This window comes from Lissotriton helveticus, chromosome 7 (genome assembly GCF_964261635.1).
Source record: "Lissotriton helveticus chromosome 7, aLisHel1.1, whole genome shotgun sequence".
NCBI classification, from domain to species: Eukaryota; Metazoa; Chordata; class Amphibia; order Caudata; family Salamandridae; genus Lissotriton; species Lissotriton helveticus.
This window is the reverse complement of record NC_136068.1, coordinates 352,554,662-352,580,884: the sequence shown is the minus strand read 5'-3', so window position 1 is coordinate 352,580,884 and position 26,223 is coordinate 352,554,662. Positions and strand designations below refer to the sequence as shown.

General features: G+C 44.9%; 1 protein-coding gene across 4 annotated transcripts in view; it reads right to left on the bottom strand.

The window, feature by feature from the left end:
* The window catches only part of NCOA6 (nuclear receptor coactivator 6), a 410,255-nt gene that overhangs the window by 376,215 nt on the left and 7,817 nt on the right, over positions 1 to 26,223 (bottom strand). The gene's annotated exons all lie outside the window — the stretch shown is intronic.

Here is a 26,223-nt window from a genome sequence, read left to right as displayed (position 1 = left end):
TTAATTGCGATTAGCAAATTGCTAATCGCAATTAAGGAATAATTACCCATTCATTTCTATGGGCCAGGAGGCCCATAGGAATGAATGTGAAATTATTCTCAATTTGCGATTCGCAATTTGCTAATCGCAAATTGAGAATAATTTCAAGGGTGCAAGGGTGTCTTAAGGAGACCCTGCTGCACCCCCTGAAATTGACATGTGTGCGCATATGGCGCACATACATGCCCTAAGGGCATGTATGAGCGTCACATGGCACCTGTAGAATGGTCAAAAAGTGAATTTTTAAAAGAATTCGCAAATTACCACCAACTACAAGTTAGTGGTAATTTGCGATTTCTTAGCCAAAATTCGCTAAAATGAAATGTTTCATACATAGCATTTAAGAAATCTCAATTTGCGATTTCTTAAATGCTTGCGCAATGTTAAGGAAGCACAAAATTTGCGATTCCTTAATATAGGAAACTTTTTGCAAGATACATCTCTATTCCCGTTTTTCTTGTCGCAAACGCTGCTATTTTGCGAATCGCGTTTGCGACAAGAAAAAAGCTCGATACAGCTACCCCCCAAGTCTCTAGAAAAAGATTCGGATGTTTTTTTAGGGGGGGTGGGGGTGATTATATACTTATTTGGGCGGGTGAATTTAATTGTAATAGATGTGATATTGTGGCAGGAGAAGAATGTGGGTACCTTGATTATTTTGGTGACTGAATTCCCTACTTCCCACACAATATGTATGGGGTAGCAATAAATGTTACTATTCATAAATATAATTTAGTAGTCATGGAGTTGGATGACTCTGATATAGAGGTACCTACCCAAACATTTGTAGGGGCTAGATAATCCTCAACTATTGACCATTTCATTTTATCATTGTAGGGACCTAGTGGGAAATGTCATACTTCGAGTAACTCTGTTTAGCGACCATAAACCACTAATCATGACTTTGAAGTTTATTGTGACACAGCAAAAAAGGGGAGGGTAGCTGACTCAAATATCAAGATAAAAGGCAACAATGGAGTTTCAATAAAATGGTCAGGTGTTAACTCAACCACCTTTATGGACAATCTTGTAGGGGAAAAAACAGAAAGATATTAATACCTGTATGGATAGCTCTTTAAATAATACGGATATCATTAGTGCCTTTTGTAATATTACTACTGAAATAGTGGATGACCTCAAATTAAAAAGAAGAAAAAGACCTGTAACCAAAACCCCTGATGGTTTAATAAGGAATCTGTAAGGTTAAATAAGGAATTAAAAATGGCCCTAAAAACAAGACCTTGGGATAGTGTTAATATTAGCAATCTAAGGAAAAGTTATAAAACCGCATTGTCCTTAAGAAAAAGAGATTCTTGAGGAGGCTTGGGATAAATTAACTCAAGCCCCACTGATGCGTGACACAACCTTATTCTGGAAAACCATTGATCAACCTTTTTTAAAGATAGTTCAGTGGTGGAGATTGATGTTTTAGTCCCACAAGAAGAGTGGATTACTCATTTTGAAAGCGTTTTTAACCCAGGAGTTGCGCTAGTTAATAAAAAGGAAAAGAACAACTTTATTGCATTTGCGCCAGTTAGGTTATCCCCGTTAACCCTGGGATAGATTAAAACAGCTCTGAATAAAAGTGCCAATGGCAAAGCCGCAGGACCTGATGGGGTCCCTGTCGATTTGTCTTCAAACATGACATTGACTTTTGGTCACCTATTTTATTAAAAGTTTTTAATACCACTCTTGGCGGAACATTACCAGCGTCCTGGGTAGAAAGTAGAATAGTACCCATTTTTTAACAAGCATTTGAAATGCAATAGGTCTCGCATTTACACGAGTTTAAGCTATTGGCATTGTAAATAAAAATTACTTATTTATGTTTTAAAAAATGAAAATAAAAATAAAAGGCATTATTATATGCAATGTCAATAGCTCAAACTCGTGCAAATGCGAGACCTATTGCATTGCAAATGCTTGTTTTAGTTTGCGTGTTGGAGACATAATTCCGAACGCTCGCGGCCAAGAACTTCCAGGGTAAGAGTTTCCTGTATTACGGGACAATCTTGTACGCTTCCCAGTAAAACCCCAAATGAAGTTTTAAACCCACCTCTGCGCTCACACCTCCTTCCCCGCTGTCCTGGGCAGCCTCCCCTCTCACTCTGGAGAGGCTGCGACGAGTTTAGAGGCTTTTTCGGCGTCCCTCATCACGTACCCTCGTTGCGGTTCATCCCACTCTCCTTTAGGAGGCTGCTACCTTAAGAGCTCGGCACAAAGGTGATAAAACCGCTGGCCTGTTTAGTAGCCTCCCCAGCCCGGCCCTTGGTGTTAACCTGCCTCCCCTTACCTACGCCCGCCCTCTCTTGGGGGTATTGCGCCATCCACCGCCCTGGGAGGAATTGCCTGCTCTGGTTGGCATGAAATGCAAGGGGCACGAAACTTCTCTGCACCCACACCCCAAAACAATACCCAGCCCTGGGACAAGTGGTCTGTCCTTGGCAGTTGGTGGGAGATACATGACGCAGGGGGAGTCTTGAATCAGCAGATCCTTTGTTGGATTACACCTCATTCTCCATGTGGGTTGGAAAGGCAGATAATGAAGGGAGAGGGCAGTGCCCATAAGAGGCATCTGAGGCGCTGGACAAGACAGAGGCCCGCTACAGAGCCCTGCCTGCACCCGGTGCCACTGCACCGGCTTTAAAATTAATGGTCTCTGGAATAACGCACGTAAGGATGGTGGAGCTGGGGCAGGATAAGTCGCTGTGCCAGATCTCTGACCTTCTGCACTGCCCGAGCAGCTCGTCAGAGCTCCTGACGTCTCTAGGTGTTCCTGCCGGCCAGGCTGCCTATGCAAAAGTTACCTCTCCCGCACTGATCATCGTGGACAAGGAGGTGCTCTCCACTTCCCCTGTACCCGCATTCAACGTACACGAGCGTGCAACACACACTGCTGTTAACCACACCCGCTTCACACAACAAACCAGCATCACGATTGTCATAACATGGGCACTCCCCCTCCGTTGTCAGTCCGAGAGGCCAAAGAAAGAATGGGATCGGAGCCTCAACCCCGCGTTCCGGAGGTGAGATTCCGACCAGTGTGAGGAGCAGATATCCAGGCTTCAACCCCACTCTTCTCACTGTCACACAGCACAACATACCTTGAGGCGCTATACATAAAACCGGGGCTACCAATAGCTTCTTTTTTATGACACCAGTCGATAGGTTTCCTTTGATGAATCAAAGTTTTCGAGAACGACAGCCCAAGTAAACCAAACCAACACTGCAAGCAGTTTGTGACAGAGTGCGATGCTTGCTGGCTCCAACCATGAGGAAGAGAGAACTCCCGCACTGATCATTGTGGACAAGGAGGCGCTCTCCACTTCCCCGATCCTCGTATTCCACGTACACGAGGGTGCAACACACACACTGTAGTTAAAACACACCCGTTTCACTCAACAAACCAGGATCACATTTGTCATAACATGGGCACTCCCCCTCCGTTGTCAGTCTGAGACGCCAAAGAAAGAATGGGTACGGAGCCTACACTCCGCCCTCCGGAGGTGAGATTCCGACCAGTGTGAGGAGCAGATATCCCGGTTTCAACCCCACTCTTCTCACTGTCACACAGCACAACATACCTCAAGGCACTAGTGCAAACTTGCATGCACGCATATGTTGGAATTTGTGCAGTCTATTTTAGCTGGTGGTACAACACACCGATATAAACCAGGGTTTGGGGAAAACTCGAGCTTTTAAAATGCCACCTACGCAGCGTGCCTGGCTGTCTCTGGGGACGCAGCTGATAACCTGTGAAAATCATATGCTTCACTTAGCCAGGAGGAAGTTGAGGCGATGTGAAGGCAACAGGAGGGGTGTCACGAGGAGGGAGTGGGCGGAGGGAGAGGGGACAAAGCATGACAAGGAAGGGGAGGCTGTAATCTGCAGGAGGAGCTGGCTGTGTTATTTATTTAGCCTATTACAGATGATCTTGTACATGTGAGACCCACGCAACTATGCAAGGGCATTTTACATTCCTGCTAAGAAAATACGGAAACCAAAAAATCTCTTTTCTTTTCAAAATTTGCACTATAATATTCCTGTTTTCAGCTCCTAAATAACAATCAGTGGACCAAAGAGCTCATCTTCCAGCAAGAGCGGCCTAGGCAGTATATGAAGGATATATCGCTGAGTTCGCGGAACTCGGGAATCACCGGCTCGAGCCTCGGTGTCGGCTAAACCTCGTGTGATTCTGGGCAAATCACTTCATCATCCCGTGCCTAAAACCCCTGCTCACTCTCCAAATACCTTTGGGACCAGTTCGCTCTAAATAAAACTAAAAACCAAACTAACAAGCATCGATCTCTTGTCTTTATGGGTCCATGTGTTTCTAATTAGAAACATATGGCCCCATAAATATAAGAAAGTGCTTTGTGACAGACGTAAAGCAGGATAGCCGGTCCTGGGGGGCCGGCACAAAAAGCGAAAGGGCAACCCACACCTAATTTCCAATGGCAGGCCACTGTTTAAAAAACGGTGATGCAGCCAATGGAAATAAGGGACAGGGCTTCAAGCCCTTTTTTCAAACTCCTCATTTACAATAAATCTCGCCGAGCGAGTTGCTCATGTGCGCAGCAACGCTAGACGAGACCTAAAAAGGGGATAGAGGAAAGGCCAAATGCTACCGTCCCATATCCCTTCTCGACTCTACCTCGAAGCTGATGAGTAGAGTCTTGTTAGGAAGACTAGAAACCTGGGTCTCTGAGAACAACATCCCAACTGAGGCCCAGTATGGTTTTAGAAGAGATACTGGGACGGTGGAACAATGCAGGAACTTGGATTTTTTGGTAGGGAAATATACCCTAGCAGAGGAAGGGCCTTTACACCTTTGTTTTGTTGACCTCACCAGTGCTTTTGACCTGGTTAATCGTGTTAGATTATGGCAAACACTGGTTGAGTTAGGCACTCCTAAAGATATCGTTATTTATATATCCCAGATTTAAACCTTTTTAACATCTGGAGTGCGGTCTGGTACAAAGGGTGAATGCACCCCGGACTTCAGGGTGACCCGTGAGATACGTCAAGGTTGTATTTTTAGCCCCCCTTTTATCTTCACTTTATATAAATAATGTCCATCCCACCCCAGTGCTTTTATATGCGGATGACGCTGTCCTGATTTCAAGGACAGCGAATGGCCTGCAAAGTCTTATAGAAAAATTCACGCTGTTTATGACCGAAAAAGATCTATAATTGAATCTTACAAAGACATTTGTCATGACATGAGGCAAAAAAAAGAGTGAGGAATAGACAGCACCATGAGGGCGTCACCGTAATTAATAGAGTCTCAAGTTTGACATATTTGGGCTTATTGTTTAACAGGAATGGTACCTGGGGTTCGCACATAGAATTATCCAACCTGAAATTTTTACGAACAATCAAGGGCAATTGTAGATTTTCCTCAAAAATATGAAATAAACCGATAAGGGAAATCCTTGCTCTCTATAGGAGTAAATCTATTACAACCGCATGGTATGGGGTGCCCTAGGGGAAAAGGCAAACACTACCTCTTTACAAACCCAAGAGAATACGTTTTTAAAACAATTGTTGGCAATCCCTAGCACCACAGCCAAATATATAGCTCATAGGGAATTGTCTGCCCCCTATATTAGCGACCTTATAGGTATAGCAGGGAGAGAGCATCAAGCTCTGGCTTGAGCAGGCAAACGACCGTGTTGCTCCTCTCAAGAAAATTAAGATCCTGAGACCCCCACGACGCGCAACGGTGGTTCTCTGATAACTTTTTTTTAAAAACTTGCTTTTAGACAGGCTGAACGAAGTTAGAGACGTCACTATCTCATGGACAGGAAGGTCTTGTACTCAACTCTCCTAAAAGATACCAAAAAAGAGATTCTCCATTCCAAGGAAGAATACTTCTCTCATAAAATTCTCAAGTCACAGGAGGGGTGGTTGACTCCCTTCTTACTTTTTAAAAACTCTTCCCTGAGATCCTGGTTGATAAGCTACTCCCGGTATTTGAGGAGGCCCTTGATAAGAGTGATACTGCCGTAGTAATACCGAAAGTTATACAAGGGAAGGGAGGCTGGTTCTTACTGACTACTCTCTATGATGAATGATGATTTAAAGCTCCTTATCCAGGTACTGGCGGCGCAATTGCTACCCCACTCCCTACTCTGATCCATACCGATCTGTCGGGATTTATCCTGCTAAGGAACACCTTGTGCAACCTGCATCGGCTAACTCATGTTTGCACGCACCAGTTCTAGGCGAGAACCAAAAAGCGCTTGCCTTTCTTGATATTGAACTCATCTTTGGCTCGGTGTGTTGGGACTAGATGTGGCAGGAACTTGATCGGATGGGACTGGGGAATACATACATTGAAAGGGTTAAACTGCTATATTCAACTCTGCGGGCTACGGCGAGGGCCGGATGATACAGCTAGGCTGAATTTGTCCTACAACTTGGCACACGCCAAGGTTGCCAGCTGTCATCCTTTAATATTTGCCATTGCTATGGAGCCCCTTGCATGCCAGCTCAGGCAGTCTCTCAACGGATGGGGTATACGAATTGTTAATACTGATCATATTGTGTCCTTATACCTCAATGATGCCATGATTTACCTACGCCGGCCAGACATTTCTGTGCCCATAATGCTGAACCGTATGCTGAAATGTTGGGTATTGTCCAGATTATGGGTTAATAATACAAAATATGCCCTATTCCCATTGGGCCATTAGGTGGGCCTCTCTGTTCACAGGCTCCCAGATGTGGGGTTACACTGGAAGATGGATAGTGTCAAATATCTTGATATACAGGTGAAGTGAGTGCCGGTCCTATGATTTGAATTTGGGCTGAGTTCTTCGGAATTTACTCCAGATAGTTACGTTTTGGAATATGCTAAGAATGTTGTTAAGGGGAAGATAGCATTAATTAAAATGGTGGTACTGTCACTTTGTCTCTACATGCAACAGAGTGCAATGTATGAAATCCCCCAAAGGGTATTTCGGGAACTAGATAAATTGCTGGCCGACCTTCTCCGGGCAGGCAAGAGATGCAGGGTAAGCCTCAGTACCATAGGATGACAATGGTCCAAGGGGAGGAGGGTGGCGGGGGGAGGGAGGAAGAGGGAGGGGGATGGAGGTCCCTGATCCGGATTTATATTATCTGGCAGCACAACTACAGCATGCTGTTCATTAGTTTGATGGGGAGCCTAACTGGGAGCGTTCCCTAATGGACTGCACACGTGAATGGGCACCTGCTAGAGGAGATGATGATGGTGGGTAGGTGGATTTCCCCCAAGTATCCTCAAGTGATCCAGCTGATAGGCGGTCTCTAGGAACGAGCAGTTCAACGAGTGGTTCGGCAGGCGCCATATGCCCCATATTTAGATATACGGATAATTTGCCCTCTCACACAGATGGCAATAGATAGCAGGTGGGAGAATGCTTAATGCTTACTGACCTCTAATCGGAGGGTCGCTTCATTTCACTATAGGACGCCATTAAGACGTTCAGCCTGGGGAGTGGACAATTCCTTCAATATGCCAAGATAGTGGCCAGGGCACACCAGTTATGTCTGTCATTTTCTGAAGCTCCTAGTCCCACACAAACACTAGAGACCCTGTCGTTCATGACAGGTGGGTGCAAACTTATAATGCATATTTACCGAGTTGCTACAACAACTCTGCCCTGCATCAGGCTGGGAAGTATCAAATACAATTACACAATGTTTATTGAGGCTCCTACCTCACAACCCTAGATTGAAGTTGAGCAGACGGTTTACTATGTTGGACCTCATATTGGCAAAAAGATGTATACCTATCAGTTGGATGGCAGTGAGGCAGCCCACAAGGGGAGTACGGGAAAGGGATTTAGTGGAGTGGGATCAGCTGAGAAGGCACATATACGGAAAACAGTTAAGAGATGTTTTGTGTTCTTGGGACGCCATGACCCAGGCGATATTGGGAGCCGGGGGACAGGGATCCGCCCACCACAGGCATGCAGACCACACTGGTGGAGAGATGCCCTGATTGAAACCGTGACCGGGGAATTGGGTGGAGGACCACCATACTCATTGCATGCTGGGATTATGCTTAAGTAGGTTAGCCGAGAAGAAATCGATAATATTTTCTGAATGTCAAATGAAGTTTGGGGGAGGGTAGGTTAGGGAGGGAGGGACCTATATAGGTTATATTTGTATTTAAATTGATTTTGTGGAAGTGTAGATTTTCGATTGTTATTCCTAAACATATTTTAGTTGGAAGTATACTGAGCGGGACGTCGCTGTTACTAAGATGGCTGTGGACTACCACTATACTGTATGTATCCGGAACAACAGTTTATTTCACTTTTTTTCTCAGCTTCACTGAATGAATAAATTTAACCGCTGTCTGTTTGGCGATGTCCGACTTTGGTACTGTAAGTTATAATACACTGTCATTTGAAATGTCAATAAAGAAATAAAATAAACTAAGCACCCAGGGGGAACAGGCTGGTTTGCCTCTCGTAGATATCAACACGTTTTCTTGCCCACAATGCCCCGCAAACCTCAAAATGTGACTCAAAGTCAAAAGAGGGAAATGCTGGTTGATAGGAAATTTGTGCTGGTGTGGTGATCCCACACAGAAATGCACGGAAAATGTGATGTTGTTTTTTTAGTTAATTTTGAGGTTTTTAGGAGATTATGGGTAAGAAAAGTTGGGGGATCAACGCAAGCCACACATCCCTAGACTCCCCCAGGTTTTCAGATATGTCTAGTATGGTAGGTTTGCCTAAATGGCCGCCAAGCCCGGGACAAAAAACGAAAGTGCCCTCCTTGCAACACCAGGCTGTTTTGTGATAGATGATGCCTCCAAAATATGTTTTGGGCCCTTGCCTGTCGCGGATACTTGTCCCACCCACACAAGTGAGGTAGCATTTTTATTAGGAAACCTGGGTGAACACTGGGTGGTAGGAACTTTGTGTTGGCCCGGTGATCCCACAACTTTGCCACACAGAAATCGGAGGAAAATGGGAATTTTTATAAGCTAAATTTGAGGTTTGCAGAGGATTCTGGGTAAGTAAACATTGAGGGATATACGCAAGCCACACATCCCTGGACTTGCCCTGGTGTCTAATTTTCAGAAATGGCTGGTAGGTTTCCCCAGATGCCTGCCGAGTCTGGGACTAAGAAGGCAGGTGACTCCCTTGCAGAACCAGGTATTTTTGTGATCAATAATTTTGAAGTCCACACAGTATGTTGTGGACCACTTCCTGTTGCGAGCACTAGGCCTACACACACGTGAGATTCCATTTTTATCAGGACACTTGGGGGAATGCTGGGTGGGTGGATGTTTGGGGCTCCCCACAGATTCCAGAACTTTCCATCACAGAAATGTGAGGAAAATGTGTTTTATTTTGTTTGTTTTTTTACAAAGTTTGATGTTTGCAAAGGATTCTGGGTGACAGACCCTGGTGAGAGCCACACAAGTCCCCCCTCATCCTGGATGCCCTGGGTGCCTAGTTTTAAAAAATATACAGGTTTACTAGGTTTTCGTAGGTGCAAGCTGAGTTTGGGCTCAAAACCAACAGCTAGGCATATTGCAAAAAAAGGCTCAGTTCTCACTGGAAAAAAATGATGTGTCCACATTGCGTTTTGTGCCATTTCCTGTTGCTGCACTCAAAAAGGCACCATCAAGAGGGCCCCCACAAATAGAATTCCTTGCCACTAGCAACCACAAGGCTCCTCAGGAAGTGTTCAGGGATGATTTTGGACCTCTTTATTCTTCTACACGTTATCATCAAGCTGGATTATGGTGGTTTGTACTTGGGCTCAGACAAACAAGAAATCTATTGTAGAATTTACAACACGCCCAACAAAAGTAGAGGAAAAACTACCATTTGGATTTCGAAATGCTTTAGTCATGACATTCCAAATTGAACTCCACCAGGATATTATTCAAACAGGCTCCCACTTGGCTCGAGGTGTAAAGTGTCTTCAATGTACATCTGGTCAGAAAGAGAAAAAGAACGTTCCCAATCGGTTCTACCATTGGGAAAGCCTGAGGATTGGTATTATCTGCTTTCCTTCCTAATTTAAGGTAGATTGAAAATAAATATATAAATCATTTTTTTCAATGAAAAAAACAACAGTTACACGATGTTCTAGTTAGGTTTAGATTTCACTCATACAAAGCCAGTGAAATTCGGCAGTTATAGTTAGTGAGGTAACTATAACTTTCAGTTCATTTCTAAGGTTTTTTAAAGCTAATTCCAAACTATACCTTCCCTGTAACCTTGTTTTTTTTCAGTGAATTTCTATGGTTTTTGAACTAGTGGTCCCATTTGCAGAGTGGTGAAGAAAGGGGGCTAGGCCTCCGACCAACTCTCAGGACTCCCGCTGTGTGGGACTTAAAGAAGGTACCAGGAAGGCTTCTTGGCCCCCAAGGTCTCTCAGGAGTAAAGTGGACTCCACCCCCCTACCAGTACCGCCACATGCAAGCGGACTAGTCGTTTGGAGCCTCACTAGCAGTGAATTCAAGCACATATGGCAGAAAGGCACCGTTAGAGGCCATCATCCTTTGAAGACTTTATACATAACATTTAAATCCAGGTCGACAAAGTAAGCAGTACAAAACAGATTTTAAATCAAGGAAATTTTATGACACTTGTAATAAGGAACCCCATTAAAGGAGGGACCAGCACATAGGGGACATATTGTGGATCTTATCAGACCTGCTGGACATGGGGCCGATAGCATGTCCTGCAGACCAAGTGAATAGATGTACAAATATACATAAATAAGGATTCAACATAATCCGTGGAAATAGCTTATTCTGTAGATAAGGATAATAGATTGTATCCAGGATTAGCTATGAAACTGTTCAGATCTGATATTTTTTTAATGACAAAATGTACTATCTGTATTTGTCTCTCTGTTGACTGTTTGTCGGTATGCATGAATAGAAATATATGAATTTGAGGTCTCTCTGTATGGGACATATGATTTTAATTGTAAAAGAATTTGACATCAGTTTTACTGTAATTATTTTTAAAGTGTTTTCTCTATATGATTGTCGTGATATCTTTGACTTTTTATAATAAAATAATATATTTTAACATAAAAATAACACGTGTTGCATTTGTAACCTTTTAAGATCTACCACATGGGCTACATACTCTTTTGCTGAGTACTTTGAGATTTAGTATTGCATTTAGGATCAGATACTTTTTTCCACCAAGGGACCTTTATTTCTACCTGTCAGTAGCACCCTACTCCCCTGGTCTGGTATAAGGGGTCCCTCTCTTGTTTTATTATAGGTTATACACTATAACTGGCATGTTTGAGACAGTTTACCTACGTCACATCTGACTAGGTTTGTCGGTTAGATTGAAGTCCAATTTTATTCTACTCTTAAGAGTGCTTTGACTATACGAATTCCCCACTAAAAATATCTAATTTATATTCAGCTTTTTTTCATGAGATGTAATAATAATAATAATAATACCTTATGACAATATGTTCTTTCCTTATGAGGACTAATTAGCAATCAGGTATAATATGATATGCAGTTTCTTTTGCTAAATATATATTTCAAGCCTGCAGTAATATGTTGAATTTCTTTTATGTCAATATTCTTAAAAGGTGATCGGGCACATTGTTTTTCCACTGGCAGTGATGAAGCCCCTGTGAGGGTGAAATGTGTTGCCACAATAAAGCTTTGAAAATCATAATAGATATATAGATATATATATATATATATATATATATATATATATATATATATATATAGAGAGAGAGAGAGAGAGAGATAGATGGGGACCGCCTTTCAGCATTGCGCAGATTGGAATCACGAGTTATCCTACAAGCTGGTACAGTTTTTACGATTGGAATAAACAATGACGAAGAGTAACACTCACACCTATGAACAGCCAGTGGTCTATCCCGAACCCAACTCCACGAGGTCCTCTTGGTTTTCAGCTTTTAATGACTATACATATATACTTTTTGTTTCGCTTTTATATAATTTTCTTACAATCGTAGCCCTAGGAATTGCAATAACGATGAAACCCATTTAAAACCAATAAAATATGGCATTGACCTTATGAGAACAAATTATAGCACACTACCCTAGGGAATACACAAGATGTAGAAACCAGAGTTCAACTGGGAATATGGTCTGACTTTTACAGAATGATTATGGTGAAGTTGATGTGAATTGAAGATTAGCCACTTCTAGAGAGTTAAGAGCACCGGAGAACAGGGATGTTCTGCCCAAAAGACACCACTCCCTTCCAGAATAATGAATAGTGGTAGGACGTAATCTTTAGACAAACACTGCGGTTTCAAGTTACGCTACTATAGCATCATCCCTACATTACTGTACCACCATGATCAAACAGTCTGATACCAATTGCCTCTTGAAGTGTACATGTTTTCTATATGTATATACAAAGAATGTCACAAGGAATAAACATACAATAATATCAGGACGTAATGTAATTTGGGGTACTAAATCCAACTGTGAGCTATGATTCTCAGTTTACCCATCTTGCCAATATGTGGTCCTACAGCCAGACACTGCATTGTTATTTGTAGGAAAGGTATAGTGTACATCAAATTGCTGGTGAAACCGACAATCCAGCTGGTAACTATGGGATAACCGTAATATTATCCTTGACATGTCATCATTGAAATTGAATTTGGATTGTTATTCAGTTTTGCCTTTTCAATATTTATTTTCATATGCCGTTTGGCCATACGTATTTAAATGAATCTTTTCAATTCTGTGACCAATTAACAGAATCGATATAAAAATGCATTAGATGAGCCTACAAATGCATACTCTTTTCTTTATTTCGATTCCAAACGTTGTATCGTGTTTGACGCACTGACTATATGAGACCCGGAACTCACCATATGTTCATGTGACCAAGAACCCATCTGAGGTTGATACGAGTATTTTTGCTGATGAATAAACACACTGATTATACATCCCAACCTGGAGCGGCTCTTAAACAAACAGTGCTTACATGCATATCAACCTAAAGAAAGGACAAGGCTCTGTCTGACATATATCGGTCCCCCCCCACTCCCATTCCCATTCCCCTCGACCACACCCCCACCTCAAGACACCGTGCCCTATCTCACCCCCACACCCCACCCGACCCATCTACCCTCCTCTCCCTACCCGCAGAAAGGAAATACCAAAACTTGCCCAACCAACGCCCAACCCTCAGACAAAACAACGCCAGTACACTCGAGAACCATTCTCCCCGATCCCCCCACAACCGCCCATCTGAAGACGCATCTGTCTCCACTTCTCCTAATCCTACCACCCCTCGACCCTCATGCTCCCACCTACACCCTCAGTCTAATTTGCCCCTAACCCCCCCTCCCCCTCCCTCTAACCTAGAGTCGATGGCTCACACGTATAGAAAAACAACTCAACACTCTCTTACCAATGAACACTAGGCACATCAAATCCATAACTGAAAACCTATCCCATCTCTATAGCCAAATCAATACAATCATGCAGGGCATAAACAAAATCCTTCTCAACACAAAAGCCCCCCTTTTCCCTGCCCAATACTCACAACTCCCCTCCCTCATAAACATCAGTGAGCCCCATCAACCGCCGAATCACTGGACAGCCAGCTGACGCTCTACCCCTCTCAACACCCAATATCACAGACCAAAAAGAGAGAACCCTGAGATGTCCCTGAGAAAGGCAATGATTCTCGCTAAAACCTACGACCCCAGAACAACTCAAACCTCTCTCCAACATACAGGTAATCACTAGAATAGGCAGAATAGGCAGAACCAACAACCAACTGAGGTCTACAAGACTTCCCTCCCAACGCACAGTCATCCCCCCTCCTCCCAAAACCACTCCAATAGCGGCATGGGCAACTTCATGTCGCGTTCCTCACAGAAACCTGGCTCAATGAAACATGCTATCCTCTCCTTGACCTTCTAGTCCCCCCTGTGTTCTCCATCATTAAAAAGGACAGAATATACCAACGCGGTGGCAGCATTGCCATCATCTATAGAAACAACATCAATATAGTTAAAGTCAAACCCCAATCCTTCTCTACCGTCGAATACCTCAACACCAACCTGACACGTAAAGACAACAAAGTAACGAAATGCCATCTCATCTACCACCCCCCTAGGAAACTCTCTTGCATTCGAAGAACAACTATCTGCCCTACTTACACATTGCTCCTTATCCAACTCCAACAATATCATCTTAGGTGACTTCAACCTCCACTGGAATAACGAAAAGGACACTTTTATACAGTCACTAAATGAACTCCTTCTCACAAATTAGCTCACCCAACACTGCAAGGGACAAACCCACAACAACGTCTCTACCTTAGATGCAATTATAGCCAAAAATAAAACAATAGGCATCAATAACATTCTCCCAATCAACTGGTCAGACCACCACATCATTCTATTCAACATCAACCAAACCGTAGCTCCACCAGTCAAAGCACAGATTACCCATCAAATGAGCAGAAACCTCAATGCCATCCCCCTCTCGGACCTCGAAGAAACAATAACATCATTTCTCCCGCCCTCCACAGACAAAATCAACACGGTCGAGCTCACTACACTGTACAATAGGATGAAGACAACGGCACTTGACCAATTAGCCCCCATGAAACTCAAAGGAATCAGAGACATCCCATCCAGAGCCTGGTTCAACAAACAAATAAACTCAGACAGAAGAAAAGTAAGAGCCGCTGAGAGACTCTGGAGAGTAAACCCACCCACATCCAACCTCTTCTAGCTTAGAAGAGAATGTAGGAATTACAAAAAACACATAATCAATGGAAAAGCCTCTTTCTTCCGGAGTGCACTATACAAAGCTAAAAACCGCCCCAAAGAACTTTTCATCATCATCCAGAAACAGACCTCCCAGCCCACCAAGGTAAATCCCCCTGCCTCCAACCTACAGTGTAACAACCCAGCCAAATTCTTCAATGACAAAATCACCAAAATTGAGCTCTCCCTAGACCACCATCCTCAATCCCAACACAGCAAGTCGTCACCCATAACTAAACCTAACCCAACCCCAGTTCACCACGTTCCCCAAAGTCGAGTCCCCTCTTCTGCCAACCACCAAAATAAGCCTATATCAAAGACACTCCTCTTGAACGATGATCCGACAACCCCCTCCCCCTCCACCTACACGGGACCTTTGCTGAAACCCCCCCCCCTACAGCCGTTACACACCACACCAGATTACTCCCATTGCCGACGGTGCAACACATATACCCGCCCTTGCCCGTACCCCATCCCATTTACTTTGATTTTATTCAGTTTTCAATCCCTATTTTAACAAGTTCTTATTCAATATTTATCTTTGTGAGCAAAAGTTATTGAGTATTGATTGATTTGCAGATTTCTTTGGGCTTTACCCGGTAACCGCAAGGGTGGCCTTGAGTACACAGCCACGGCTATCCCCAGGGATGAGCACTTTTCTTTGGGGAACAGAACAGGAGTCACACCCTAGAATTGAGGGACATTGACGAATGATACACATGACCTCACACGCCGAAGCACTCAAACTGTCCTGTCCTCCTCTTTCACAACACTCATTTTGACTGGGTTGTCACCTACTGACCGAGATGTACCAGACCGGACCTGCTGGAAGTACTCTTATAAGTCTTCTGGCGAGTCCAACTTCCCTTGTTTTGTCAGCTTATCGCCATACGTGGCCCCGCCTAGATGTTTGCCTTGCAGGACATGAGTGGAAAGATCTGTTATCCTAGCGAACTAATGTTGTTGATGTGTATTCCTATGCAGCTATGTCCAGCACTCGTCATGTTATTCTATTTCGTTTGATTGTTTGTTTTATTATCATATATGGAAAACAGATACGGTATGACTTGTTTCTCCTGTAATACCGCTGTGTTATCTTACTTTCATGTACTCCCATAAAAGAAATGCAATAACAAATATTCAAACAAAAAAAATCAAAGACCCTCCTCTTCTCCCAAGAGTTGGAAGGACTTCAAACCTCTATCTGAAGAGGACATTTCCAGTGTGATTGCCTACTCCAAACCCTCCAACCACTATGCAGACTCCCTACCCGCTTCCCTGGCTAAGAACTTCAACCTCACCCTAACCCCACTGTGGACAAAGATCATCAACAGCTCCCTAAACAACGGATTACTGCCCAACTGCCTCCTCAAAAAAGGCTAAATAATCCCCTGTCTAACAAAAAAAACAGATGCTGACTCTAAAGATCCTAAAAAAACTTTAGGCCCATCACCAACCTTCCTTTCCTAGCTAAAATCCTGGAGAAATGTGTTCTCACCCAACTGAACACTTGAATCAAACAACCTACTTGACTCACATCAATCTCGATTCAGAAAGGGATGCAGCACAGAAACCACTATACTTAGCATAACCAATGACATTCACAACTCCCTTGACTAACAGATGCTACCTACTTGTCCTCCTCGACCTATCAGCTGCTTTTGACACGGTAGAGCACAAGCTAATTTTAGATACCCTACAAAATCGTATTGTAGCAGATGGCAATGTCTTAAAATGGTTCTCCTCATTTCTGCATAACCGACGCCAATTCATAAAAATCAAAAACTCAATGTCCAACACCTCACCCACAACTCGAGGTGTCCCTCAAGGCTCAGTCCTCTCCCCAACACTCTTCAACATTTACATGGAACCCCTCACTACCATTCTAAAACAAGCAAATATCGCCTATAATCTCTATGCTGCCAACACCCAGCTGTACCTCAAAATATCTTCCCTTAATGACATCCACCGACTCAACTCCACACTTTCCAAAAGTAGAAAATTGGCTAACCCTCAACCACCCAAACTCAACCAAGAAAAAAACGAAATTCTTGTCTTCTCCAATCACGAACAACCCCCTCAGATCCAAGAATGGATAAATAACCTAGACTCCTCAAACTGCAAACTTACCCCAGCAATATCAGCCAAATCTCTAGACGCAAGACTTAACATGAGCTCCCACATAAGCTCCACAGCAAAAGTAGCCCTCTACAGCCTAAAACTCATCAACAAAATCAAACCGTTCATACACCCCAATGACCTAACAATCGCAACCCAAGCTCTGGTTCTGTCCAGCAAGCAGCAAGGCATAAACCGGCTGATGCGCTTTTTTGTGGGACACTGTCTAACCAGCAAGCACGAGTAAAGGAGTCACAGGGCTGGATGGCAGTAGACATTTACAAAATTTACTTTATAAACTTGAAAACTATCGAAATTTGAAGTATCGACATGGTAGGACGCAGTGTCCCTTAAAACATACATTGGAGTGGGCAGGGTCCCTCGTGAACTACGTATAAATATCACACCCAGCGTGGAGAACCCCCACCCAGCACTAATTAAGGAATGGGTAGAAATGACCAACCAGAGCTCCATGAACATGATAAACATACATAGAACTATGAGGAAATTGGAAGAAATGCAATTATGGAGCAAATCAAAAAAATCAATGAGCAATGGAGCAAGGAAGAACAAAACGAGTGTATAACTCAATTAAAACAAGAATTGAAAAACAAGATGGCCAAGCATGAAGAGGTGATAAAACAGGGATATGTTTCAGATAATATTGATAATGCTCATGTTGAAATCACTAATAGAAATGAGCTAAAACATGATGTACCTGTGCATAGAGAATATTTAGTTAGTGGATTTAAGGATAGTGAGCATTCTAAAATGATTAGAAAAAATTTAGATAAAATAAAGGTTAGTGGGTGCTACATTTGCGCTCATCTTCTTAGGTCCGCTGGAGAGGGCTCTACTTCCGTACAGATGCCTATTTCCTATTCTTTGTCTTGTAATGTGTACGTTGCGGTTTTTAATCAAGATTAATTTCTTTTGGCTGATTTTAATGTGTCTTTAGAAGATTTGCCAATAATCAAGAAATTAAATATGGTACATTTCTGATGTCTGATACTAACACTGTTCGAGGTTAGGGTGTGTTTTGAGTAGAGAAGAGCATACTTCTATTAGAGAATACAATGAGAAAGGAGTAAAGGTTGTGAGAAACTGATAAGAACAGAAAATTGCACTGAACAGATTAAGAAAGAATAGGCATTTAGATTGTCAGGTTTACATCCTAGTGTGAGAATGGAGCAGGAAAAGAGGAAATTATTTGTTTGTTCTATTACTTTTGCTAAGATTTTATGTGTATGTTATTAGTAGAACCAGAAATTAAGATAAAGGTGAAAACAGGTTGAAGAAAAGGAAAAGATCAACTGAAATGGAATTGCAAAGTTTAAAGGATCATGTTTACAACCAGTTAAAGATTGTAGAGGAAAACTCATGAAGACACCAAGTATGATGAAGTCTACTAACGTCTGGATGATTAATAACGTTTATTAATGAGTTTTAAGTGATTATTTAAAAATAATCAGAGGGGGGCTACGGAAGCATTTTCAAATGTGTCATTTTGGGTGACATTTTTTTTAATAATAATGATTTTATAGTGAATATAGTTGTAACTAATGGATTGATAATGCTGAAATTGAAACAATTATATTTAGAGGTTTACAAGTGAGTTCATTAATGTAGTTTAGCAAAGCCACATTTCTGCAGCGACACAATTTTATTAAAATTGATGCTGCTTTTTGTGTTCTGTTCATTTTGTTCCTGTTCATTAGCCCTCCCAATCAATGTCGCCCAAAGTGCCTTCTATCTCCGCATTCTTCAGAGGGCACAGGACACTGTGCGGTTATTGGTTATTTTATGTGAATAAAACTTGCTTCGTGTTCAGTACTATTCTGAAGGACACTTGTGCTGGAAGTTCCGATGTAGGCTTGCTAGAACACTAGTGTATCTGTCAGTGTTTGAACTGGTTTCATATTGCGTTTTGAATCTCCGGACAATGTTGTGGCTGTGGAACCTAAAGCAAGATTTCCACTGCCTTAGAAATGGGTTAGTGCTATAATAGTTTAATGATGTTCATGATTCTGATTTGGAAATGGGGCTGATAAAAGACTCATAAAGAGTCGTGCTAGGACCTTTTGAAGCACATATCACGGACGAGATCCAGATATGAATCTCTAGTCACTTCCTTGTCCTTTATTTTGGCCCTATCAAGATTGGAGACTGTCCTGCGGTGATAAGCTGCTCTCTGGGCAAAGAATACAACAAAGGAGTGGGCACATCAAACTGAGAAACCCCAAGAACACGAACTTCAAATACAGGGATTCTAAATCATAAGCTTGTCTGGAAACGAATTATATAAAAGGATTGCTTTAGACTCTCAAATTGTCAAACTGAAGCTGCATAATGTGGAGAAGCTTAGCATGAGTTCTGCCTGTTGTCACCAGGAAATGGGACTAAAGGTCTGGCAGTCTCCCATGCTGGGAGAGGAGAAATTGCCCAGGAGGATCAAGAAAACACCCCTATAGCACCAACTTCTGCCTGACCCAAGACCAGTGGGCACTGTGGATGATTCAGGTCGAGTAGGGATCCATCTGCACGAATCCCAGGAGCAGAGTGTGAGATTATACTTCGTTGGAACCACCACACCAATCAGGGTGCCGACCTGCATTTCAAAGTCCATGCACAACCCCCTTGTCAAGTCAGGACCATAGTGAAGAATAAGGGTTACAGCCCTTGGGGCTACGCTGTGAGAAACTGCGGGCTGGTACCGGATACTGTGCCGAGACCTGTAGAGGGCTGTCGCCTTATTTATGCTGCTCTTGGCCCCAGTATGGCAGGTGAGGGCACTGAGAATAGATCGTGAGCTGTAACCCAAGTAGAGTCAGAACCACCTCAACTCCCCCAACTGAGAGCATAGGAGACCTACCCTCGGATCCCAGTAAAGACGTTCTGCATTGGGGGCAGTGTTGTGGATAATGTCTGACATGACCACAATTTCCCACCATCTGGCACAGCCTGGTGCCCAAACACTCTGAACCTCCACTTCACAAGAGTGGGTAAAACTGACAAACAGGCTGCTGGGCCCTGAGAAACTTGCTCTGAATATCAACGCTCCAGCATAGAGACTCTGGATTCTTACTCAACAGCCACTTCTGAACTTCTGAGACTAGAACACCTTAACAAGGCCTAGATTGGATGTTGCCACAAGTGAATGTAGAATAACCATCAGCCTCGAACAGGGAAGCAGTACTGGAAATCTGACCTGGGTAACGCTACTGGGCTTGCCTCAAGAAGGCGTGTACATTGTTTGCAGTGTGTTGTATTGAACTTTGTGTTAGCAGAGAAATACTCCTTCTTGCGTGAAAGCAAATATTTGACTGAAGAATCATTTATTGGGGATCTTGGATGTGTTGCGAGTCTGTCTCACCTGGCACCTACCTCTTCCCCGAGAAGCCTCAGACTGCTCGACCCGCACTACCAATGAGAGTCAAGTGCTGGAGGGTTATTTGGCCCAGTTGCTCAGAGCCCATAGTATTCTGGGCCCTGTGACGTCAGGAATAAATGCTCTCATTCACCACAGTTAGGCCCAGTAATTCATGCTTAGCCCATGGGCCTCTGAAGAGTGGTTCTAGCACAGTCTCATTCACAACCCTTATACCTAACCTTATGCCACCAATGTTCTCACTGTAAACCTAGATCCCCCCACAGCATCATCTCACTTACCCCATTCACCTTTCATAATGACCAAAGTTGCCATTCTCCTTCTGAAGTCTATCCAGATTCGGTTCTGCTTTAAAATACCTTCTGGGTATGCAACTACCCATTCTCACTGCGTTTTTTTAATGTTATCCCTCCTCGAAGTCTCAGTGACCCATCCTACACATGGTGGCACATATTATTTCTTGTGCCTTGTGGGTGGAGGAATGCCACTATAGCTTACCATGTAGGTAATTCATTAGTTTCTCCCTGTGTTAAAGTATGTCCCACCATGAACTCATAAGACTATTCCAAGCCTTTATCGAAACGTAGCATAATTCAAAACAACCACTTTGAAACATGCTTAAAGCTTTTTAGGTCTCGCCTGTCAATGCGCTTGCACATTGAGCTTGCGAGAATATAGGGGCTTATCCAGAGCTTAACCATCGGGCGATTCCATGCAGTGCCCGTGAAAAGCAAGCTCAATGCGCAAGCGCATTGACATAAAAAGCGTGTGCACATGAAAGTCAGGCTTCGGGTTGCACACTTCACTGTAAATCTGCTTCAAAGGTAAATGTGCTTCAAAGGCACAGAAGGCACTTCACACAGCTGTGTGCGTCTCAGGACAAACATCGGAAGTTTCACACCTCCGTGTTTGTTTCCTGGATGAGAAAGAAAATCTCATGTTTAACCAAACACCTCTGGCCAGGCTCCTTCACGCACGGAACCCTCCTCCCCGGCCCCCTGCTTGTTTTCCTGTAAGAGTTCACCCTATTTCCTGCGGCGACCCTCGGGCTTTAATCTAACCTGCTGCATGCCAGTACAAAGTTCACGCTGGATAAACACTTCTCCCGGCAGTGGCCCCCCCGACAGCTTAACAGCTTTGCTGTCACGCCGCCTGCCCCCAGCACGCCCCCTGCCCCTCCAAAGCTTCTGGTCCTCCTCACTAGCAAGGAGAGCATTACCACAGCCCGAACCACGAAAATCAAAATGTTTAATGTGTTGTTACTGTTGCTGTTATACATGTGCTTTCCTTTAACTATTTTCGAACAGACATTGGTCACAGTGCCAGGTTCCTTTAGGATTTAGTGTTCGCAGTACGCGCCTTCCCTCAGTATTGCATTCCTCTCACCTCACCTTTGTAGCACGAGTCAAGGACTCATTCCGTAGCACACCCTCCCCCGCCCCCTCCCGCCGCACCCAACGTCGTTCCAGCGGTCTCATTGGATCATTCCCTTGTTCTCATTTTTGCGGTCTTTTGGAACTTTAATTGTGTTATTTTAAATCCTTTTTTTCATGCTTCGTGACCACTTTAGTTGGCCATTATTTACCGGGACCTTGTAATTCCTGCTTGGTTGCTGACTCCGTGAATAACAAGTCGCCGACTTTGATTCCCCTAACAATTTTTAGGTCTCGCCTGTCGATGCGCATGCGCATCGAGCAAGCGAGACTATGGGGGCTTATCCACTCTTTGTCCAACTTGCAAGGAATCGTGGCGATTCCTTGCAGTGCCCGTGACTTTTAAGCTCAATGCGCATGCGCATTGAGCTTAAAAGCGCGTGCACATGCCCCCAGCCGCCTGCCTTGCCTACTCTCCCGCCCCCTCACTTCTTGATTGCACGGCCGCTAGGCCGTGCCTCCCCTACTCTCCTCCTCCTACTCTCCTCCCCTCGCCGTCTGTTCCCGCACTCCTCCCACAGCCCCGCTCCGCCCCCTCCCCTGCCTGGTCGCGTCGCATTTCTCCTCCCCCCAGCCGCCTGCCTTGTTTATATTTGTATTTAGTCATTTGCATCCTCAGTTTCTTGAAGAGTAACAACTTGCTAGTATGTAAAAAAACAAAAAAACGCTGCATACAATATTACAAGCGAAAACATAAGTATTATTTTTGACCCAGGATCTGTGACTGCGTTATCTTGCTGACGGGACTGCAAAACATGCAGTCTCTTGCGTCACTTCTTAGCCTCCATATGTCCAGGTCTTCTTGAGGAATATCGTCCTATAAGCACACCAACTGCGAAACGTACTAAACATTAGGTTCGACAGTCCCACTTGTGAACAAGTGCTTCGAAAACCAGTCAAAGGAGCAGCTCGTCCCCACCAGTGCAAAGACTGGTAACCGGCGCAGGTCCACCCAAATGCACACAATATAGCCAGTCAGGGCTCCGAGTGCCACTGCCTTACCCACTACAAATTAACATGGAAGCCAAGCCGTTCCAAACGAACGCATACAAAAGCAGTATTTTCTTTCTGCCGCTCGCCAGTCAGACTGCAGGAGTACAGACCAGCCCCCTCCACCAAAGGCCACCCGAGAGGTATACATCTCATTAAGCGCCCGCAATCACTTTGGCGGCAACACTTTGATGACCTCAGTGAGCCTCTTGGTGTAAACATCCAGCCCTTCCATGAGCCCTCACAGAGTCCAGGTCTGCCCGCACATGCCTTTGAAATGTCTCTCAAGGACAGACAACTGCCTACTGGGGTGAGCTAACCCTTTCAATGCCTCTTTGATAAACACCTTTACCTCATCCTGCAGGGGCTCCTCGAGACCCCCAGACATTTCCGCCACTCTTTTAAAGGCAGCTACACAGACTGTTTGGCTTCTGTGTCTGCCTGCTCACTTCCTCTCCTCTTTCCCACATTGCTTTCAACCCCAAATTAAACACAGCAAATTAAGCTTTCAACATCGCCATGCAGACCCAGCCCACAAACATGGTTTATTCTGATCTTTTTTTAATCACACACGTAGGCCCCCGCTCCGCCCCCTCCCCTGCCCGCCGTGTCGCATTTCTCCTCCCCCCTCCCCTTATCTGCCTTCCCTCCGTCTGTTCCCTCTCCCCGCTCCGCCCCCTCCCCTGCCCGCCGTGTCGCATTTCTCCTCCCCCCTCCCCTTATCTGCCTTCGCTCCGTCTGTTCCCTCTCCCCGCTCCGCCCCCTCCCCTGCCCACTCTCCCTTTCTATTCTCCTTTACCACTCCACTCTGGACTCCTTCATTTTGTGCTGTTTGACATATTTCTTCTCTCATCATACTCTTCTGCGGGCTCCCCTCCTTCCCACTGTAGTTTGCAACAAATCCATCCTCCTTAAACCGTGTACACCATTTGCCTTTCACCCCTCCTTTCCCTCTCCTGTCGCTCCCTTTAAATTCCCCCCTCCTTCCTTTTACTACCACTTTCCCTCTTTGTCACAAAAAAACCCTTTTATTCACTCGCTTTTCGTCTCTTTCTCCCCTCCTCTCCTCCTATTCTTTTCCCTTACCCTGTCTTTTCTCCCCCTTTTGTCTTTCGAATCCCACTCTCTCTCCCTCCCCTCACCCCCTCTCATTCCCCAACCCATTTCAGAGCTCAGTTCCGGAAGTGCCTCTTGGCAGCCGTGAGCTGCTGGGTAATTGCGCGTTTTGTAGCATTCCCAAAATGCATCTTTGACAGCTTGTCCAATGCTTCAATCTCTCCCCCAAACCTAGTGGGGCAAGTGCTTCGCTGCGCGCCGCAGCGGCGCTCCAGCGCGCCGGTAAGGTTTCCAACCCACTGATATATCATAAGCGCCATGTGCTGTTTTGTGGCTGAATTTTTTTTTAAAAAGGGGAGCGGATATTAAACATCATACGGTATGTTAATGTCAAGTACGCCTGGATAAACATTGAAGACTTTGCTCTGACTCCAGCGTGTGGGCTACGAGATAATTAACCTTTTCCAACCATCCCTGTATTTTTTCTGGATGTCCACTTCTACAATGTTAACGGCGGTGCACTGTTCCGTTTGTTGATTCGACTCTGCTGAGATAACACAGCCCCCTCCCCTGCCCGCCGTGTCGCATTTCTCCTCCCCCTTCCCCTTCTCTCTCTTCTCTGACATGCAGTGTGCGGCCCTAACTGAAGTAGTGTAAACCCCGGCGCACAATAGCCAACACCCTCACTCACCCTCAACCCCTCACCCTCACTCACCCTCAACCCCTCACCCTCACTCACCCTCAACCCCTCACCCTCACCCTCACTCACCCTCACCCTCACTCACCCTCAACCCCTCACCCACCCTCACTCACCCTCACCCTCACTCACCCTCAACCCTTCACCCTCACTCACCCTCACTCACCCACCCACCCTCACTCACCCTCACTCACCCTCACCCACCCTCACTCACCCTCACTCTCACTCACCCTCAACCCCTCACCCTCAACCCCTCACCCTCACTCACCCTCAACCCCTCACCCTCAACCCCTCACCCTCAACCCCTCACTCACCCTCACTCACCCTCAACCCCTCAGCCTCACCCTCACTCTCACTCACCCTCACTCACCCTCAACCCCTCAGCCTCACCCTCACTCTCACTCACCCTCACTCACCCTCAACCCCTCAGCCTCACCCTCACTCACCCTCACTCACCCACCCACCCTCACTCACCCTCACTCACCCTCACCCACCCTCACTCACCCTCACTCTCACTCACCCTCAACCCCTCACCCTCAACCCCTCACCCTCACTCACCCTCAACCCCTCACCCTCAACCCCTCACCCTCAACCCCTCACTCACCCTCAACCCCTCAGCCTCACCCTCACTCTCACTCACCCTCACTCACCCTCAACCCCTCAGCCTCACCCTCACTCTCACTCACCCTCACTCACCCTCAACCCCTCAGCCTCACCCTCACTCACCCTCACTCACCCTCACCCTCACTCACCCTCAACCCCTCACCCTCACTCACCCTCACTCACCCTCAACCCCTCACCCTCACTCACCCTCACTCACCCTCAACCCCTCACCCTCCCTCACCCTCACCCACCCTCAACCCCTCACCCTCACCCTCACCCACCCTCAACCCCTCACCCTCACCCTCACTCACCCTCAACCCCTCACCCTCACTCACCCTCAACACCTCACCCTCACTCACCCTCACCCTCACTCACCCTCAACACCTCACCCTCACTCACCCTCAACCCCTCACCCTCACCCTCACTCACCCTCAACACCTCACCCTCACTCACCCTCAACCCCTCACCCTCACCCTCACTCACCCTCAACCCCTCACCCCCTCACCCTCACTCACCCTCAACCCCTCACCCCCTCACCCTCACTCACTCACCCTCACCCACTCACTCACCCTCACTCACCCTCACTCACCCTCACTCACCCTCACTCACCCTCAACCCCTCAACCCCTCACTCACCCTCAACCCCTCACTCACCCTCACCCTCACTCAGCGCAACCACAGCATCTTCACTAAATATATTTAATAAACTTTAAGCTATTGGCAATATAAAATAAAATCCATTTTATTTACGTATTAATTATTAATTGTTTTTTAAAGCCATTGATTTTTTTTATATCAATACATATAAGTCACATATAAGTCCCGTTAATACAAAACATGTTGCTTTACAAATGCTAGAGGTGTCACATTTACAAAAATTATAACTATTGGCTTTGTAAAGAAGAAAGCTATTAATTTAGCTATTTAGAAAAAACAACACATAAATAAAAAACAAAAAAATAAATAACACCTATAGCTCAAACTTTCCTACTGCGAGACCTATTGCATTTCCAATGCTTGTTTTGCTGGCAGCTCCCCTAGTCTTTTACTATGTGTGTCTAGTGACCGTGCTTTATTTTATCTGTGGCTTAATATGCTTGTATCCCTTTAAGCCATCATCGTCCCTAT